The sequence below is a fragment of the Megascapheus bottae genome, chromosome 19, assembly GCF_031878675.1.
Source record: "Megascapheus bottae isolate mThoBot1 chromosome 19, mThoBot2.hap1, whole genome shotgun sequence".
NCBI lineage: Eukaryota > Metazoa > Chordata > Mammalia > Rodentia > Geomyidae > Megascapheus > Megascapheus bottae.
In genome coordinates, this window is record NC_143527.1 from 2,764,377 (window position 1) to 2,781,751 (window position 17,375).

General features: G+C 39.3%; 1 protein-coding gene across 2 annotated transcripts in view; it reads right to left on the minus strand.

Annotated features, from left to right (window-relative positions):
- The window catches only part of Znf407 (zinc finger protein 407), a 361,765-nt gene that overhangs the window by 63,273 nt on the left and 281,117 nt on the right, over positions 1-17,375 (minus strand). The window lies entirely within an intron of this gene.

Consider the following 17,375-nt stretch of genomic DNA (forward strand, 5'->3'; position numbering starts at 1 on the left):
CTCTTTTAGCTTGTACAAAATTAATTCAAAAATGGATCAAAGACTTGAAACTCTGAACCCGCTAGAGGGGAAAACAGAAAACACTTGAGAATACAGGCACAGGCAATGACTTTTTTGAACTGCTCATTAAAACATAAGAGCAAGAATAGATAACTGGGATGGCCTCATGTTAAAAAGTTTCCACAGGTCAAAGAAAACAATCATCAGAGTAGAGACAGACGGCTATTCATTTGACTTGGGAATAATATTTAATATATAGAGTTCAAGAAGTTAAGACAAATAACAATAATCTAATACATTGATAAATATCAATTATCAAGACAAAGTACAAATGCTTATCAGACACATAATAGGTGTGCGATATTTTTATCCACAAAGGTAATACAAATCAAAACAATCTTGGGATTCCATCTCATCTGTCATAATATGGCTATCAGTAAGTAGACAACACAGCTGTCAAGGATGTGGGGAAAGGAACCCTAATTTAGCTTTGTTGCCTGTATACTGGCCCACTATGAAAATAATCATGGAGGTTTTTTAAAAACCTAAAAATGAAGCTATAAATCAGCAAATAGTAGATCCACCCGACACTCACGTGTGGTATGCATACATGTGGTATGCATACATAATGAAGTATTCTTCAACCATAAGAAGAGCATGGTTTTGTGATTTGAAGGAAAACAGAGGGAGCCCAAAAATGTCACATCAAGTCAAGAAAGTGAGACTATGAAAGGCAAATGTCACATATTTTCTGCCATAATAGGAATCTATATCTAAAAGAGAAGTGACAGGAACCATGGAAAGGGGACTTTCTAGAGGTGGGGGTCGAGCAGAGGATGGAGGGAAGTAGAGGAGGGACTATAAACGATAGGAACATATGAAAAAGACACCATGACACTTGCTTAAAAACTAGAAGAAAGCTGAAAGTATTGGGGAAAACAGTGCTGCACAACAGAGGGCTGTGAATATAATATATACCGGTGGAAACAGCACAATCAGTCTCCAGACTTCGTATAATTAATATATGGCAATGGAATGAAAACATGAGGGAGAAAACAGTACCAATGAACAGGTCAAACATCCATCTGACTATCCTCGCTTGCTTTTTCAACAATCTGTAAGGCATAGGCTGCACGGAACCAAAAAGGCCCATATTTATGGGAATGACGCTAAGTTGACAAGTGTACACCTCCCAATCAAAAGATGGCACATTTCCAGCACCCCAAAAGGCTCCTGGCCCTTGTTTAGTCAATTACCTGCCACCTCCTGGTAGTCAAAGGTCCACTTCCTGTCACTAAAGATTTGCCTTTTCAAGAGCATCACAAATTGAATCGTGTAAACTACACCTGTTTGTGTCTGGCTTATTTCACTGAAGATGATGCTGTTGAGTTTCGTGGATATAATAAGTTCAGGCCTTTTCTGATTAAAGTGCATTTTCACCACAATTATTTATCAACTCATCTTTTGATGGAACCTTAAATTATTCCTAATTGATTTCCCCTTATTTTATTTGGTTATTTATTTGTTTGTTTGCTTATTGCCAGTCCTGGGCCTTGAACTCAGGGCCTGGGCACTGTCCTTGGGCTTTCTCGAGACTAGAGCTCTACCACTTGAGCCACAGGCACCATTTCTGGCTTTTTTTCTATGTATGTGGTACCGAGGAATCAAACCCAGGTCTTCGTGAAAGCTAGGAAAGTACTCTACCACTCGGCTAAACTCCTAGCCCTACTTTGGATATTTTGAGGTGATGTTGCTATGTACATTGTGGAGAATGCTTCACTTGGACATAAATTCCCATTTGTTTGGGTAAATAACCTCAGGAGTAGAGCCTTGGGTTCTAATGTAGGTAGAGGTTCAATGTTTGAAGAACTGGTGCCCAAGATGGCTGCTGGCATTGTGGGCACAGCCCACACCATCTGGCGTTGCACATCTCTACACTTTAAGCTCCTCTGAGGGTGTGTGGCTGGTCATCACAGTTCTGATCACCTTTCTCTGGGGAATACCACTTCATTATCTTAGTGGCCACTTGTTTTACTGCCTTGTGCTTTTCTCCCATTTGGGCTTTTAGGAAAATTTGTTATGTCTGAAATCAAGAACAAGGTTAGACTACATATATATGGGCCTAAGTGTGTGTATATATATTTTCTTTTTATTTTTGATGATATCCTTTGTAGAAGCAAGTTGAAAATGTTCGACTCTGAGAAAGATTAACTCATTGCTTCTTTCTATTTTTTTCCCCATTGTTTGTGATCTTTAACCAATCTGGGAATTTTCTTGATTATCACCAGGCCATAAAGGGTTTTCCTTTGTTTTGTTCTAGGAGGTTTAGAATTTGTAAAACACATATTCTAATGTTTAACTAACGCTGAGCTACCTTTTTTTTTTTTTGTGGGTCATGGGGCTTGAACTCTGGCCTGGGCACTGTCCCTGAGCTCTTCAGCTCAAGTCTACAGCCCTACCCTTGAGCCAAGCCCCACCTTCCGTTTTCTAGAGGGTTAACTGGAGATAAGAATCTCAGGTACTTTTGTGCCTGAGCAGGCTTTGAACCTTGATCCTCAGATCTTAGCCTCCTGAGTAGCTAAGATTACAGGCGTGAGCCATTGTGCCTGGCTCCTTGAGCTACCTTTTGAAAGTAAGCATCATGCTAATTTTTATATGACATATACTTATTCTGTAACTGTATTAAAGAGATAATTCTTCCCTCTTTGGCAACTGTGGAAAATCATCTGTCCATCTATCTACCTGTGAGGGTCCATGGCTGTGTTACACTAAAGTGTATACAGGTCCTTCAGTTAGCCTGTCTTTTCAAGAAAAAGGTCTTGTGTTCCTCCTACAGAGTTGAGAGATTGTCTAGCAATTCCTACCCAAATCCTCTTAAGGTCTGACTGAGTTTGGGGAGAACTGGTGTGTAGGAACTTGAGTCCTCCTACTTGCAATGTACATTTTTGACTCCTGAGATATTTTTTAAAAACTCTTTTGAGTGGTATTTTGTAGTTTCAGAAGTCTTGGATATACTTGAAAAAAATGTATCCTGTATTGTTTCTCTCATCTTATTTCTTTCTAGGTTTGCTTTAAAATTTAATTTCATTGTCTGCATTTTTCCACCTTTTAATTAGGCCATAGGGACTTAATTCAGGCATTTCATGGATCCCCTTAGAGTTCCCGTCATATACTCTTCTCCTCAAGAATTTTATTTCTGTCACTGAGAAAAGACATACTCTTATTGCTTAAACAGAGCATGATTAATAGAGAAGGGATGTGTGGTGTTCTGCCAACATGGCCTTTTCTCCAACACACATTCCTGTTGAGAAGATGAACACAGACTCTACCCCAAGATCACAGCTTCTCATGGGCATGCTCCCTGGGCTTGGTAAGAGAGCAAGACCTCTAGTAATAGCATCGCCAATCTCAAATCGTTTTAAAAATCTGACAGACACTGATGATGTTATAACCTATTAAAGGAGCTATATAAATTGAATGTGATCTTAACAACTCTGGACTTATCTATACATAGATGAAAAGCTTGAAAATTTCACTTGTAATGATATAACCAAATGCTTTCTAAATAATGTCAACTTTTCACTGAAACATGGGCTTTAAGGATATGTGTTTCTGGTGTAGTTGTGGTACTTTATCAATTAAATTAATAGCTTATTTTTGAATATTTGTTCAAAATATTTGTTCAAAGTACTTGGTATCCAGGTTGTCATCTGCAACAGAAAAAATACTTTTTGGGTGAGCTGGAAGTCAAACCTAGGGCCTTGTGCTTCCTATTCTGAACAAGTACACAACTGAGCTACAATCCTAGACCTCTGATACTTGAGAAAGACTCTCACTGTGTAGCTCAAGCTAGCGTAGAGTTCATGATACTCCTGTCACTGCCTCCTGAGGTCTGGGATTACAGATGCACACTATGCACTCATTCCACAATGCTTTAAAAAGCTTTATGCCTTTAGATAAAAAGTATTCGTTTGAATAGTTTCAGAACAATGTTAGGCATAATACCATGTATATTATTCATATACATGAGTCTGTTAGAAATGAGAAAGCCAGGTGCCAGTAGCTCCTCACACCTGTAATCCTAGCTACTCAGGAGGCTGAGGTCTGAGGACTGTGATTCAAAGCCAGTCTGGGCAGGAAAGTCCCTAGGAGACTCTCATCCCCAATTAGTCACCCAAAAAACTAACTAAAAGTGGAGCTGTGGTAGAGTACTAGCCATAAGCACAAAGAGGTCCAGCATCTAGGGTCATAGTGCAAGGCCCACAACTGATTAAAAAAAAGTATATGAGAAAAGTGCCTTGCAATGGCGAGATGCAAAGCCATGCTTTTTGTGGGGGAGGTTTAAGACAGTTAATTGTACTTATTTGTATCTGATTTCCTTAATGGTAATTTAAATTTCTTTGACAGTATCCAGGAACCTATCAGCTAGAAAACAATAGGCTTCAAATTTTCTTCACTTCAGTATGTTTCATTATAGTATGTTTCTTCCTATTCCATTTCCCAAGTAAACTAATTTTCTGTATTGAAAAATAAATGATATTTATCCATTTTTTCTTATGAGTTTTTGACAGAAACATTGTTTCAAGGCTATTTTTAGGAAGTAAAAATTATCACAGTAATGAACTAGATGAAATATGAAACTCTTTCATAGGATGATTCAAATAAAGAAGTAAAAATTATACCAATAAGATATACCAAGGAAGGAATTTTCTAATCAGAATTGTGTTCAAATATTAAAATCTATTCATTCTGGGGTCACTGATACATCATTCTATGTATTATATGGCCGAGGGTTAGCACAATATCACATTCTTAAAGTATTGCAATAGATATTTCTAAGTTGAAACAACTGACCTTTACAAGGTAAAGAATTCAAGTCCACTCATATTGGAAATCTAATCTGATGATGGTCAACGGGCTAGGAAAATCTGGTTCAGTTATATGCTGTTCTGTTTACACAAATGTACTGGCCTCCCTCCCTGTCCACCAGAGTAAATCTGTCTAAGGAGCAATGACTAAGTCTTAGCAACATCACGGGCTTCTTTTGAGTGTTGCCTAAATTCTTTATGCTCTGAGAACTTACAGCACCCATCATTTGGGTTGATGTTGAAGGATAAATAATAACAATAAATGGAAACACTATTCTAAGACCTATAAAAAGGCCATAAATGTTCTCACCTGATGAACCTCTATGAATGCTAATTACAACAAGGGACACATGAATTTGGTGCTAAGTTAAATCTGGACATAAACCCACAAAGGACAAAGGATGAACCAATGCAACAGCAATACTCATCAGATACTCTTCTGTAGATAAACTTTACAGCCTGGGAGAGAGGAGAGTTGGGGGCGGGGGAAGAACATTGGGAGAAACGAGGGGCAACATTGTTGGACAAGAAATGCACTCCTTATCTTACTTATGTAACTGTATCCCACATAAGTCACCTTCACAATAGCATCAAATTGAAAAAAGTATCTCATGTAAAAAATTAAATATCTGCTGGGCGCAGTGGCTTACTCCTGTAATCCTAGCTACTGAGGAGGCTAAGATCTGAGAATCAAGGTTCAAAGCCAGCCCAGGCACTAAAGCCCATGAGACTCTTATCTCCTTAACCACCAGAAAACCAGAAATGGAGCTGTGGCTCGAGGGCTAAGGCGGTAGCCCAGGCCCAGCGTTCAAGTCCCACGCTTGCCAAAAATATAAAATAAAAACAAATATTGACCAGTCTTATTAAAGTTTGGCATTTTTACAAGTGGGGGTGATTCAGATGGTCCCTATTGCTCTCAGGGGGACATGAAGCACCCCCTCCCTGATGCACTGCTTCACCCATGCTGTGAGCAGGGATGCTGACACGGCACTTACCTCAGCAGAGACTTGGACTTAGGGTGAGCCATCTGGGGTTAGTGATGATGGTACTGAGGTGTGCAAAGGAAAACACGCATAAGAGGGTCACTTCTGCTAGTTACGGGCTACGGAGATGTGAACAAATCTACTCATCCTTCTAAGGACAATTTTTATGTTATAACACAAAGAACACATGCTGTTCTTCAGAAGGCTATTATGAAAGAATTTGATAGACACTGTTTATGAGCTGTCAAGAACTAGGAAAATGTAAGACAGACTGATATGACTTTAAAAAAACATCTATAAAAGAAAATCAAATGAGTGAGGCCTGCCAGTTCTTTCATTTCCCTGGTTGCCAGGGAGCTACAGGTAAAGTTGGTCCATGGCCTGGCAGCAGCAAGGCCTGGGAAACTCCAGGGCTACAGTGTCTATGACACACTTCTATAGGTACAGAGACTCCCAGCTCCTTCCCTACTAATTGTCATGTGGTAAAACAAAATAATTTCCATTCAATTAAATCAACTTTGGGAACAGCAAACATTTCTTCTCTCTGTATATAAAAAAAAAGATCACCCAAAACTTGATTGACTGATGAAAACATTCAACAGTATCAACAAAAACAGCAATGTGTTAGGTTCTTTGGAACTACACAAACAAGAAAGGCTTGTAGGATATCATGTTTTCTGCTTACGATTTTATGATTCTAGCATGCTGTACTTCATTTGGGAAATTATAAAATGGGAACAGGCTTATTGTGCTTTCAAACTGCTTAAACTGCTTCAGATGGCACCTATTTCCCCTTGTTCGGACTGAACACACTGGATGATGGGTCATAACCAGAAAAGGCACAGTTAGCACCTTGAATGACAAGACACAGTGTGTGCAACAGGAGATGTGGAGACTATCCATGTTGCAAAGCTGAACACCCAAGAGCTTCCAATTAGAGGAAAAGACTTGTCATAACTTTAGGCTTCAATGTCTTCTAAGAACACAGGTGCTGAATAAAGGCTAGGTCACCTGCCTGTGGAAATACTGAGAGGTGAAACAACCACTGGGGGCGGGGCCAGTGACAGGAAGTTGTGTCACTGGGTAGGCACCCTGGAGGCAGACATGAAGAAACAGTCCTTTGTGTTTCTCTCTTTGCTCTCTGGCTGCAATGAGGTGAGGTGAGCTGCTCTCTCCATTTTGCTTCCAGCCATGACATTCTTATTGACCACAGGCTTACAAGCAACAGGACCTAACAACAATGAACCGAAACCTCTGGGACCACCAGACAGACTCCATCTCTCCTCCATTAGGCTGATGAGCTTAGGTGTTCTGCCACAGTGATGGAGGCTGACTCTGAGATCCAGAGCGAGGTCTTGGAACTGCCAATTAGTAACTGAACAACAGGAAAGTTCCTGCTGTGCTCTGCTCCCCTCTGGCATGGCGGCTTGACTTAGCGTTTGAAAAGCATGAAGTTCATGGTTCATGAAAAGCTATTACTGTAGCAGCATTATTAGGAAAACCAAATGATGATAAAGGGGAAAAAAATCAGATGATTTCACACCTGGAAAGAGAGCTTCCAGGAATAACAATGAGCAGGGTTGATGAGTTTCTTTGGAAGAAAAAAGTTCTAATTCATCAATTAAAAATGCTACTGAACAGCAATGACAAGACCTATCAGAGATAAAAGTTTCTTTTGTATTTTACATAATTTAGAACCACCAGAGACAGATTTAATTTGCCATTTTGGAACAAAACTTCAATATCTGCTTGTTAGATGCTACAATATTTCTATCTATCTACCTGCTGTGATGAAGAGAAGAAATAGAGAGTGGTGTTCCTAAAGATAGTGATGGTTACATCTCTACCCAATGGGTGACCATGCCCTGTCCTGGTAATGGGAGATGAGCAGAAACTGCACCACACTTGAGCTCTGAGAACCTCCAGGGATTGTGCTGAACCCAGTTCAGCTTAGGGTAGATGAGCACTGTGCTCAAATATGCGAATTACAGGTAAATTGGATGACTTCCTGGATAAATTGCTAGATTTTCTTCATAATCTTCAAGTAGATAATTTAATTTCCTACAGCAAAATTTTTAAACTGTGGTACCCTGAGCAGACTGTCTTTCAGAAGTGGCAGGATTTTAAGAATGCCTGGAGGTGTGCTTGCTTTCACAGGATGTTCTGTGGAGGAGTTTGTGCTATCATAGGCAGGAATCTCCACAGCTGTGGCGGGGGGGAGATCTGGGGAAGTGCACAAGGAAGAACCTGACAGGGCCGAGACGGACAGGCCCAGGTTCAAATGTCCTGCTAGAGGTGCCTGGACCATGAGGACACCTGCCTGAACCTGCAGTCCCATGAAAGGCATATATTCTTCTTTCCCTTAGATTCATCCTGGGACCAAGGCCATCATAAAGACTCAAAACCATTTTGCTATATGCCGAACTTCCATTTTAAGTCAACAAAAAGAGTAGAAAATGGGAAAATGTGCTATTTTAGAGTTCAGCTACAAAGCCACTAAATCCTAAAAGTCTCATACCAGCATTGGATAAGTTTCGATTTTATGTGGCATATATCTTACAGTACATTTATAGCCTATGTTTATAGTTTTTCTAGCTCAAGGCAAAGTGAAGCTGTGATGGAAAATAATCCTCCCTGCTCAGAAATCTTCCAAGTTCCCAGACTGGTGCAGGCCTGACTGCCTGCCTGCCTCTCTCCTTTCCACCTGCCCGCCTGCCACTGGCAATGGCCAGCTCAGCACCAGAGGATGCCTATCTGGCTCCCTATGCTGGTGAACACACCCGCTCCATAGCAGCCTTCATCACAGGTCTAGGAAACACTGCTACACAATTCCTGGTCTGCCACAGAGGTACTTGGTTTGTCTCACTTGGAAATAGCGAGCTTTGTGGAAGCCAAGTGATCCCTGACCCTCCCCTTCATGCCCTCAGCATCCAGAGCAGGGGGACAGACAGCTCAAACAGGCACTGGTGAAACCTGCTGTTCAGCTGATGGCTGGCGCTCAGGTACTAATAGCACTTTCAGAGAGCTGGGAGCTCTCTCCTGACCCTCACAGCCTCCCCAGAAGGGGGCACGGTTGCACATTACCTCTCCTGTGCCTCTCATCGGTCATTACATGCCGACCTTGGAGTCATTTTGGGCTCGCCTTTCTCACACTTGTCATTAATGGTGCTTTTCCCTTGCGGTTGGTTTCTAATAGGGTTTAGATATCAACTCCCCTTTTGGATTCCTTTCACTTCCTAACAAAACCCAGCTTGCTTGACCTTGCACAGTAGTGTTATTCTGTAAAATATGTATCTAACCGTGGCATTCTTCTTCTCCAGATATCACATTTCTCCTTGTGGGCCATCGGCAAAATCTGAGACTGTTTAACCTGAATCCAAGGCCTTACTTAGCCAATGTTTCCTTAGCCAAAGCTACACGTTCCACCCCACACAGGGCATCCAAAGCCCTGTTTATGGTACCCATGTACTACATTCTAAATTCAATTCAATAGCACCAGACCTGTCAAGGCTTTATTGGCCTATCTCCTACATTTTGAGGACTTCACAATCTATAATGGCATCTGATAAAGAATAAAAGTGATGTCATGACAAAAGACACCATAAACTGTAAGTAAATGAGTAAGTTTTGAACACATATCTGACAGACCAAAATTTATAATATGGGAAAAAATTTTAATCTACATGAAGAGTACAAAAACCCCAATGAGAATGAGGAAATTATGAGATTTATTCCTTGTCAGGAGTAAAAATTGGCAAAAATTTCAAAACTGTTAATATATTTTGCCTATTGGGACTTTAAAAAAAGCAGATTTCCTCATCTATTATATTCAGTCACCCACAACTCACACCCACAGTCAACTGTGGTCCAAAATACCAAGGAGAATAATTTTTAATTTCTGTATGTGCCTGAGCAGGATTCTTGTGTAAACCTGTGATGCTTCCCTCTGCTAGCGTACTAAGGTTATACACTATCCGTGCATTAGTTACACTACAGTCAATTCAGTTAGTGGTATTGTAGTAGATACTTGCATCCAAGTAATGCTTAATGGCCCCAAACACAAGAATTAAGATGGGAGCGATTTGGATATGCCAGTGAGATGCCATAAAGTATTTTCTTTAAGTGAAAAGTATAAGTTCTCCACAGGGAAAAACAATCATATGCTGAGATTTCTAAGTATTTTAATAAGGACAATTTTTCTGTTTGTGAACACTTGTGCAAATTTGTCATCATACTTCAGACTGGAAAAGGTATTAAATTATAGGGCTCAGTGTCATCCACAGATACAGGCACTCACTACTTGTGGTGGGTTGCGCCTTTCTAGGTTAAGTCCTGACAAGTGGACAGTCAAGTATGGAATCACCTCAGATGGCCAATAAATAGCACCACTAAAATCTATGGAAACAAATGGTTTTCTAGTAAGGTTTACACTCACCAGTTAATTATATGCATGTAAGATCAAACTTATTCTTAGCCTCTAATTAATCAATATCTTTTACATACAAATTTAGGGTTGCATTTTCAATGAGTCTCTTATGAGAAAGAGATATTTACTAAAAGGTGCTCTGCCCACATAATGGTTTACTGTCATGGTTCATTACCCCAACCAGCGGACAATGGTATCTGGTGGCAGGCAGACCTTCCACTGATTGGTGGATTTTACACTCGATCCTACAACCTGTTAGCTGAACCTAATCCAGACCAGAATGAATTCCTAGATGCATGTTTTCAGTTTTGCATCACAAACTACTGCAAGCAACATCCAGATCATCGATAAAGCCATCAAATGTACTAGAAGGTACATAATTATGAAAGAAAAACAATAAAAAGGTGTTTAAACAAAAGCAATGTTCAAATTGTAAAAGTTCCACATGGTGGAAAAATCCTTTTGTTTTCTGCCTGTCCAGCCTATACTACTCCTCACACATGCAGTAGCCTATGGGCCAGCAAGCACACCTTTGCTAACAGTTTAAGGGCTTGCACTTGACTGTGAAGGTTGTCTTCTTCATAGATCAGGAAAATTCTCAATTTAGTTAGCTTACCAGTTTTAAAGAATCTGATGGTCCATATCAGAAACCCACATATACGCACCTGTGAGAGGATGCAGGTGTGTCTATCTGTCTAACAAAACCGCTTAGGTTCTGTGGAAGAATATGAGGAGTGCCAAGGCAAAACACAGTGAGACAGAATGTGAGCCTTCATTCTCTATGGTCATGTATGACAATGAGCACCTAGCAGTCAGAGGCTGTTACATCTCCGGGAAGGGTTACTGGCAGCCCAGACTGTTTTTTCTCATGGTTTACTTAGTTCCAGAAGCTCTTGGTCTATGCGCTGATTACCCTAGTTGACAGCACAGGAACTCTGGACTTTGTAAGCAAGGCAGTGCTCTATTGAATTACAGCTGCATGGGTCTCTAATCAACCTGTAAAGTTAGACCTATGTAGAAAAATCTCTGGGTTGAAGAACAAAGGAGTGTAATATAAAGGACACTAGTGCTATAAATAATACCATAAAACAGATGAACTTGGAAGGGAGGCATGACACAGGGACAAATAAACTCATCCCTTTGAGAAAAAGACCCTAATACAGAAGGACAAGCAGACCATTGACTGATGAGGGAAATGTGCTTATTTCTGATTGTGAAATCAGGTCTAGCTGAAATGAGAATGCAAGCAATGTACCCCGTGTCAAAACCAGCCTGAAACACACACAAGCCAGTAGCATCTACTTACAAAAAGGGAACACAAATGAAAGGATGAGGATCATGTATGTGGAAGATATTTTATGTAGTTAATTAAAGTGCATAAATAAAAAGACAGCTCCTAAGTTTACTGAAAGGGAACCATAGGTTGATATAAGGAGAAATACTTCGAAAAAATAGGTCATTTTGTCTGTGAGCCTTGATTAAAATAACATGTGGTAGAAAAAAAATACCTTACCAAAACTTCAGAAAGCATTCATATTATATCAGATTCCAATCCTTGTTAGAGCATTACTTATTAAAACAGATACTACATGTTATCACATTATCATGCCCCAAAGACCTCCTTTTGCAGGTTGAAATTAGAAAATTAAGGTTTAGCATACTCACTGATGTTGATAATTTTAGGTTTCTAATTTTGAACACTGACGTCTAATCTACAGAGAAACGATGGCATCTATAGGCGATTTTCTTCCTAGATTTATTATGCGAAGTATGAATTACAATTTAATAAAAACACAAAAGTAAGCAAAAAGTATAATCAAAGAATGCTTATTCTATTCCTCCCATTAGTTATTCCAAAGGCTGAAATAGAAATAGAGCTTCTCAAAGCAATGAATGTTTTTTTTATGAATGACCTTCAATCATTTGTAAATATAATTATCACTGACAACTTCTTTTCAAAGCTACTTGGCTACAAGATACATCTCTTAGAAGATAACATGCTTAGATAACACTCTATCAAACAATCAGATATATCTATAGATATATCTATCTATCTATATATATATATACCATAGAATTTTAATATCTAGCCACAACACATGGGCTGCTACACTGCACTGTTCTTCTGGAGGAAAGAGCTCTGTACAGGCCAATGCTGTGCTATAATCAGACTCACATGGCTAATATATCGCCATAATTCTGCTTCAATTAAAAGCATATTTCAGTAGAAGCCCAGGATGTCAACTTTATGCATTTTAATAATGCCAGCTTACAACTCTGCTTATGCTAAATGCACATTACTCAAATGGATTCAGAATTATGCTTTACATAAATAAAGACTGAGCATATTAAGACAAAATCTTGCATAACCTAAGCATGTATTAATGGACCCAGTCCCAGAATCTGCTAGCAGCCCAGCACATTGTACATAAAAATCAGGGAGAAGATAGCATCTCAGATTTTACTAATACTTTCACTCTACACTGATTCTCATTCTTATCTTCCCAAAGACAGAACAAAGTAGAAGCTGAAAAAAAGACATCTCTTGAGTGCTCAAATTCTTACTCTATGTGGTATATACACATACAAATTTTGGTTGTTAGTAAGGTCATAATGATTAATCCTATACATGAAGTGTACAACTTACTTTAAAAAGAACCAAGACAGCTCTAAATTAGTATGCTACCCTGCAACTTCCAAAGAGGAAACTACGTGTGTTTTGGTTTTTTTTTTTTTGTCAGTTGTGGGACTTGAACTCTGGGTCTGGGCACTATTTCTGAGCTCTTCAGCTCAAGGCCACCGCCCTACCCCTTGGGCCACAGCACCACTTCTGGTTTTATGGTGGTTAATTGTAGATAAGAGTCTCAGACTTTAGTGTCCAGGCTGGCTTTGAACCGCAATCCTCAGATCTCAGCCTCTTGAGTTGCTAGGATTACAGGTGTGAGCCACACCACCTGGCTTCATTCTTGAAGGAAAGATATTATCCATTTCAGTACTGGTAGTTTTTTCAATGCAAGTTGTAGTGGAATACTGTTGAAAGGCATAAATACGGCATCTTTAAATGTAACACCTCCAAGTAAGACAGTTTCATATTTAGCATGATTAAGATAATCAGGTAAAGTTACCACGGGTAATTTGATACTTAGGGGGAAAAGTGAGATGTCATTAGAACCATTTTTCAAACAAGTAGCCAATTAATCTATGGCAATGCCATTATATTGGAGACCTCTTTTGTTTTCATTTCTTTATACCTTTTATTGCGAAGATTTGTATGATTATTAAGACTTCTTTTAAAGATGAAAGGTTGCAATCCTTATGCAAGATATGACTAAAATCTGCAAGGCCAGACTTGAAGTGGCAGCAATTCTTAGGTACAGAAGAGGTGTGCAGCTGTGAACTGTGCAGCTGGCTGTTCCACCTACAGGACCAAGGCAATCGATCACCTGCTTCACAGGGTACACGGGTGTGAGGTATACAGGCCCATTTTTCACTTACATTTGCACTGCTGTTCAGACTGTTGTCTATATTTCATAGTATCCATTAGAACATATATGTGAATATATATTTATTATACAAAATTAATTTAACCTCCAGTTTATTCTTGGTTGAGTCACATCTTTCAAAAATTCATGTGATGAAGTCCCAATGCCCGTACCTCAGAATGTGACTTTGTTTGGAAACAGGGTCCTTGTGAATGTTAGTACGTAAGACAAGGCCATCCTGGAGGAAGCTGGGCTCCAAACTTAGTGTCATCGGTATCTATATGACAAGGAAAACTGACATAGACATTCAAGATGAGCTCCTTGTGAAGATGGAAGTAATGCTGCCACAGTCCAAAGAACCACCAGAAGGGGGCAGAGAGGCATGGGACTGGCCTCGAAACACATGGAGCAAACAAGGAGGTGACAAAAAAAGAGGAATTTCAAAATTGTGAAATTGGAACATGCAATAAATGAGGTCAAAACTTGCTGACTTGGTAGGTTTGTGACTCTTCAAATCACCAGAATTCAAGAATAATAGAAGGGAATAAATTTTTTTTAAAAGAAATAAACTCAGAAAACTGCCCAAATTTGGTGGAAGACAGAACCCTAAGATTAAAAAGTTCAGTGAACCTGAAAGAAGAAAACACTGAAAAAATCTGCATGAAGGCACATTGTAATTAAGCCTTTAAAAATTAAAGGCAAAGAAGAACTCTTAAAACTGGGAAGAAATAACACATTCTCCACCTGGAGACTTCAAATAAAAGAAGATTTCTGACCTGAAGCTATGAAAGCAGAAGAGGTGGCTGGAAGTAAATAACTACCAATTCTGAATTCCACAAGTGAAGAAACCATCTAAACAGAAAGTGTATTCAAGACAATGAAACTTCGAAGTTGGAAAGGTAAAGTACCTAAACGAAAGTGATGTGCCATACCCCACTCATACTGGTGACAGTATAATGGGAAGACTATGACAGGTCACATAATACCTAAAGCAACCCCATAACAACCACACAAAGCCATCTTTTGCCCCAGCCTGCACAACCACTGTGCAATATCTAAATCACAGAGTCTTACTGAACTACCTATACCCATGACTTGTTGATCAAACCCCCTCTTTCCACTCCTACATAATTTCATAGTAGTCAGTGTTAGGATAAAATGAAACAAAATAAACCATAACAAGCATGCAAACACAAGCCCTAAACCAAAAAGTTTATACCTAACTGAACAGATGTAACATCAGAAGATCCAGAAAGATGATTAAATTTAAGTCAAGAGATCATTTAGGTGGAATTTTAGAACAAAGTACCAGACAGAGGAAATAAATGTTGGAAATCTGAGTTCTAATTCTAATGCCATCCATTCAAAGAAATAGTGGACTAGTCACTTTATTAACCTGGGAGAGCTCAAGGAATACTTGGGTGCCCACAGGTAGGTAGTTCTTAGGTAAGTGGCCTCCTCAGGCCGGAGGACCAGCTACTAGCCCTGCCAGCACTAGTGAGGGACCACACAGCCAAAAAGACAGAATTGACTGAAATGAAAGGCATTTTAAAATGATAAGACCAGTGTTTACTGAAACAAGGGAGATAATAATATTGATGATGTACCAAGACAGGTGGAAACAACTTTAATCATGGCATTTGGAGTTTTGAGTGTCCTTTGATCAAAGTTTGAAAATGGAAGTTATCTTTAATGGAGGACTTGTATTTTCTACCTGATGAAAACAGCTGCCCCCCTTTTCTTTTTTTTTCCAAAGTACTACATAGCTCTTATCTGAAGAGCTCTCTAAAGCAATCATAACCACAATTATAGATGAAAATAAAGAACGATAAGCCCTTCATGAAGTCATTTTCATTCATGAAATAAGCTTTGAATTTTACAAGACACTTACCATTCCCAAACAGTTCTGATACTAGCAGTCTGTGTGCTATACCTGGAGAAACGTATCAGCATCAATAAGAATGCTGTGGTTCATAAAGCAAGAAAAACATTCACTATTATCAGCATTTATCTATAGAACTCAAACTAAAGAAAATGTATGTAGTGAAAGTCAACAATAAAGTGCTTAATCCTGGATATGAAAAAGGTAGAAAAATAAAGATAAACATAATTTATGAGTTTGGTAATGAGTCAGATTCAGAAGAACTGAGAAAACAGAACAGGTTGCTGAACATTTCAGATGGTGTACGTGAAAATTTTTCTCAACTAATAAAGCAAGATGGATTACTTTTAATTCTATTATATGTAGCAGAAACCCAAAGTTGCAACAAAAAGCACTTTTGAACTTAACTTATTTCTCTTCATTTCTTTGTATTTTTATTGCAAACCATCTGAAATCCTATTTGGAAGGTATAACCATGATGTATCTAAGTTAAGAGCAAAGGTAAGATGGATTGAGGGGTATGCCATGCTATCTGCTTCTACAGCCTTATCTTTGTGAGGACAGTGATTTTCGTTCCAGGCTTGTTTACTTGACCACTGGATTCTTCCCATCCCTTCCCCTCCACGGCTTGGGCTGGGGGTGCCTTGATGAGGGACTATGTGAAAATCAGTTATACAGTCGCTCTGCCTCCTAGTATTACACTTGGTGTTTGTCCAAGTGCGTTTCACAAGTTATGAGCTCTCACTGGGGCTGCAGGTACTATCTACCGATGGCTGGAAAGACATTCTTTTCCCCAAGAGGGCGCCACAGATATTTTTGATCACTCAAGGTCAGGAGGACCTGCGCATGCAGGCATTCAAATCTGATTGGCAAATGTATGCTATCCTTACTTGTGCAAATACCATAAAATTTTCAATGGTGGAAAAACTTCCACAAAATGCTCTTTTAAATGCTCCAATGAACTATCTCTGAAGTGTGACAAAGTCTGAGTATTCTTAAGCCATTAAAATATGAAATTATAAATACTAAACACCATATTGATAACGTGAATTATTTAAAAGCTGAATATAAAATCCAACAAGTGCAAGAATTTAAAATGTAAACAATGCTGTCAATTCTTTCTTCTTGCTAACAAATTTTAAGACTTTCATAAATGAAGAGCTTTGTCTACAAAGTTTGCATCAACTAAATGGGGAAAAATGAAAGTACTTCGACGTTTTCCCAATATGTTAAAAACAAACAGGACTATTTAAAATGCAAGTGTGGATAGCTTACTTCCATCTGTAATCCTAGCTATGACCGACTGAGGTCCAGGAGATCATGATTTGAAGTCAGCCTAGGAAGGAAAGTCTAAGAGTTTCTATTTCTAAAACAAATAGGAAAAAGCTGGAGGCATGGCTCATTTAATAACCGAGCAAGTGTAAGGCCCTGAACTCAAGCCCTAGAACCAGAAAGGAAAAGTATCTGCTTAAAAGATAAACCAAAATCCAGGTGCTAGTGGCTCACACCTGTAACCCTAGCTATTTAGGAGGCTGAGATCTAAGGATTGAGGTTCAAAGCCAGCCCAGGCACTAAAGACCATGCGACTCTTATCTCCAATTAACCACTTGAAAACCAGAAGTAGCACTGTGGCTCAAGGGGTAGAGTGGTAGCCTGGAGCTGAAGAGCTCAGGGACAGGGCCCAGGCCCAGAGTTCAAGCCCCACAACCAACAACAACAAAAACAAAAACACAA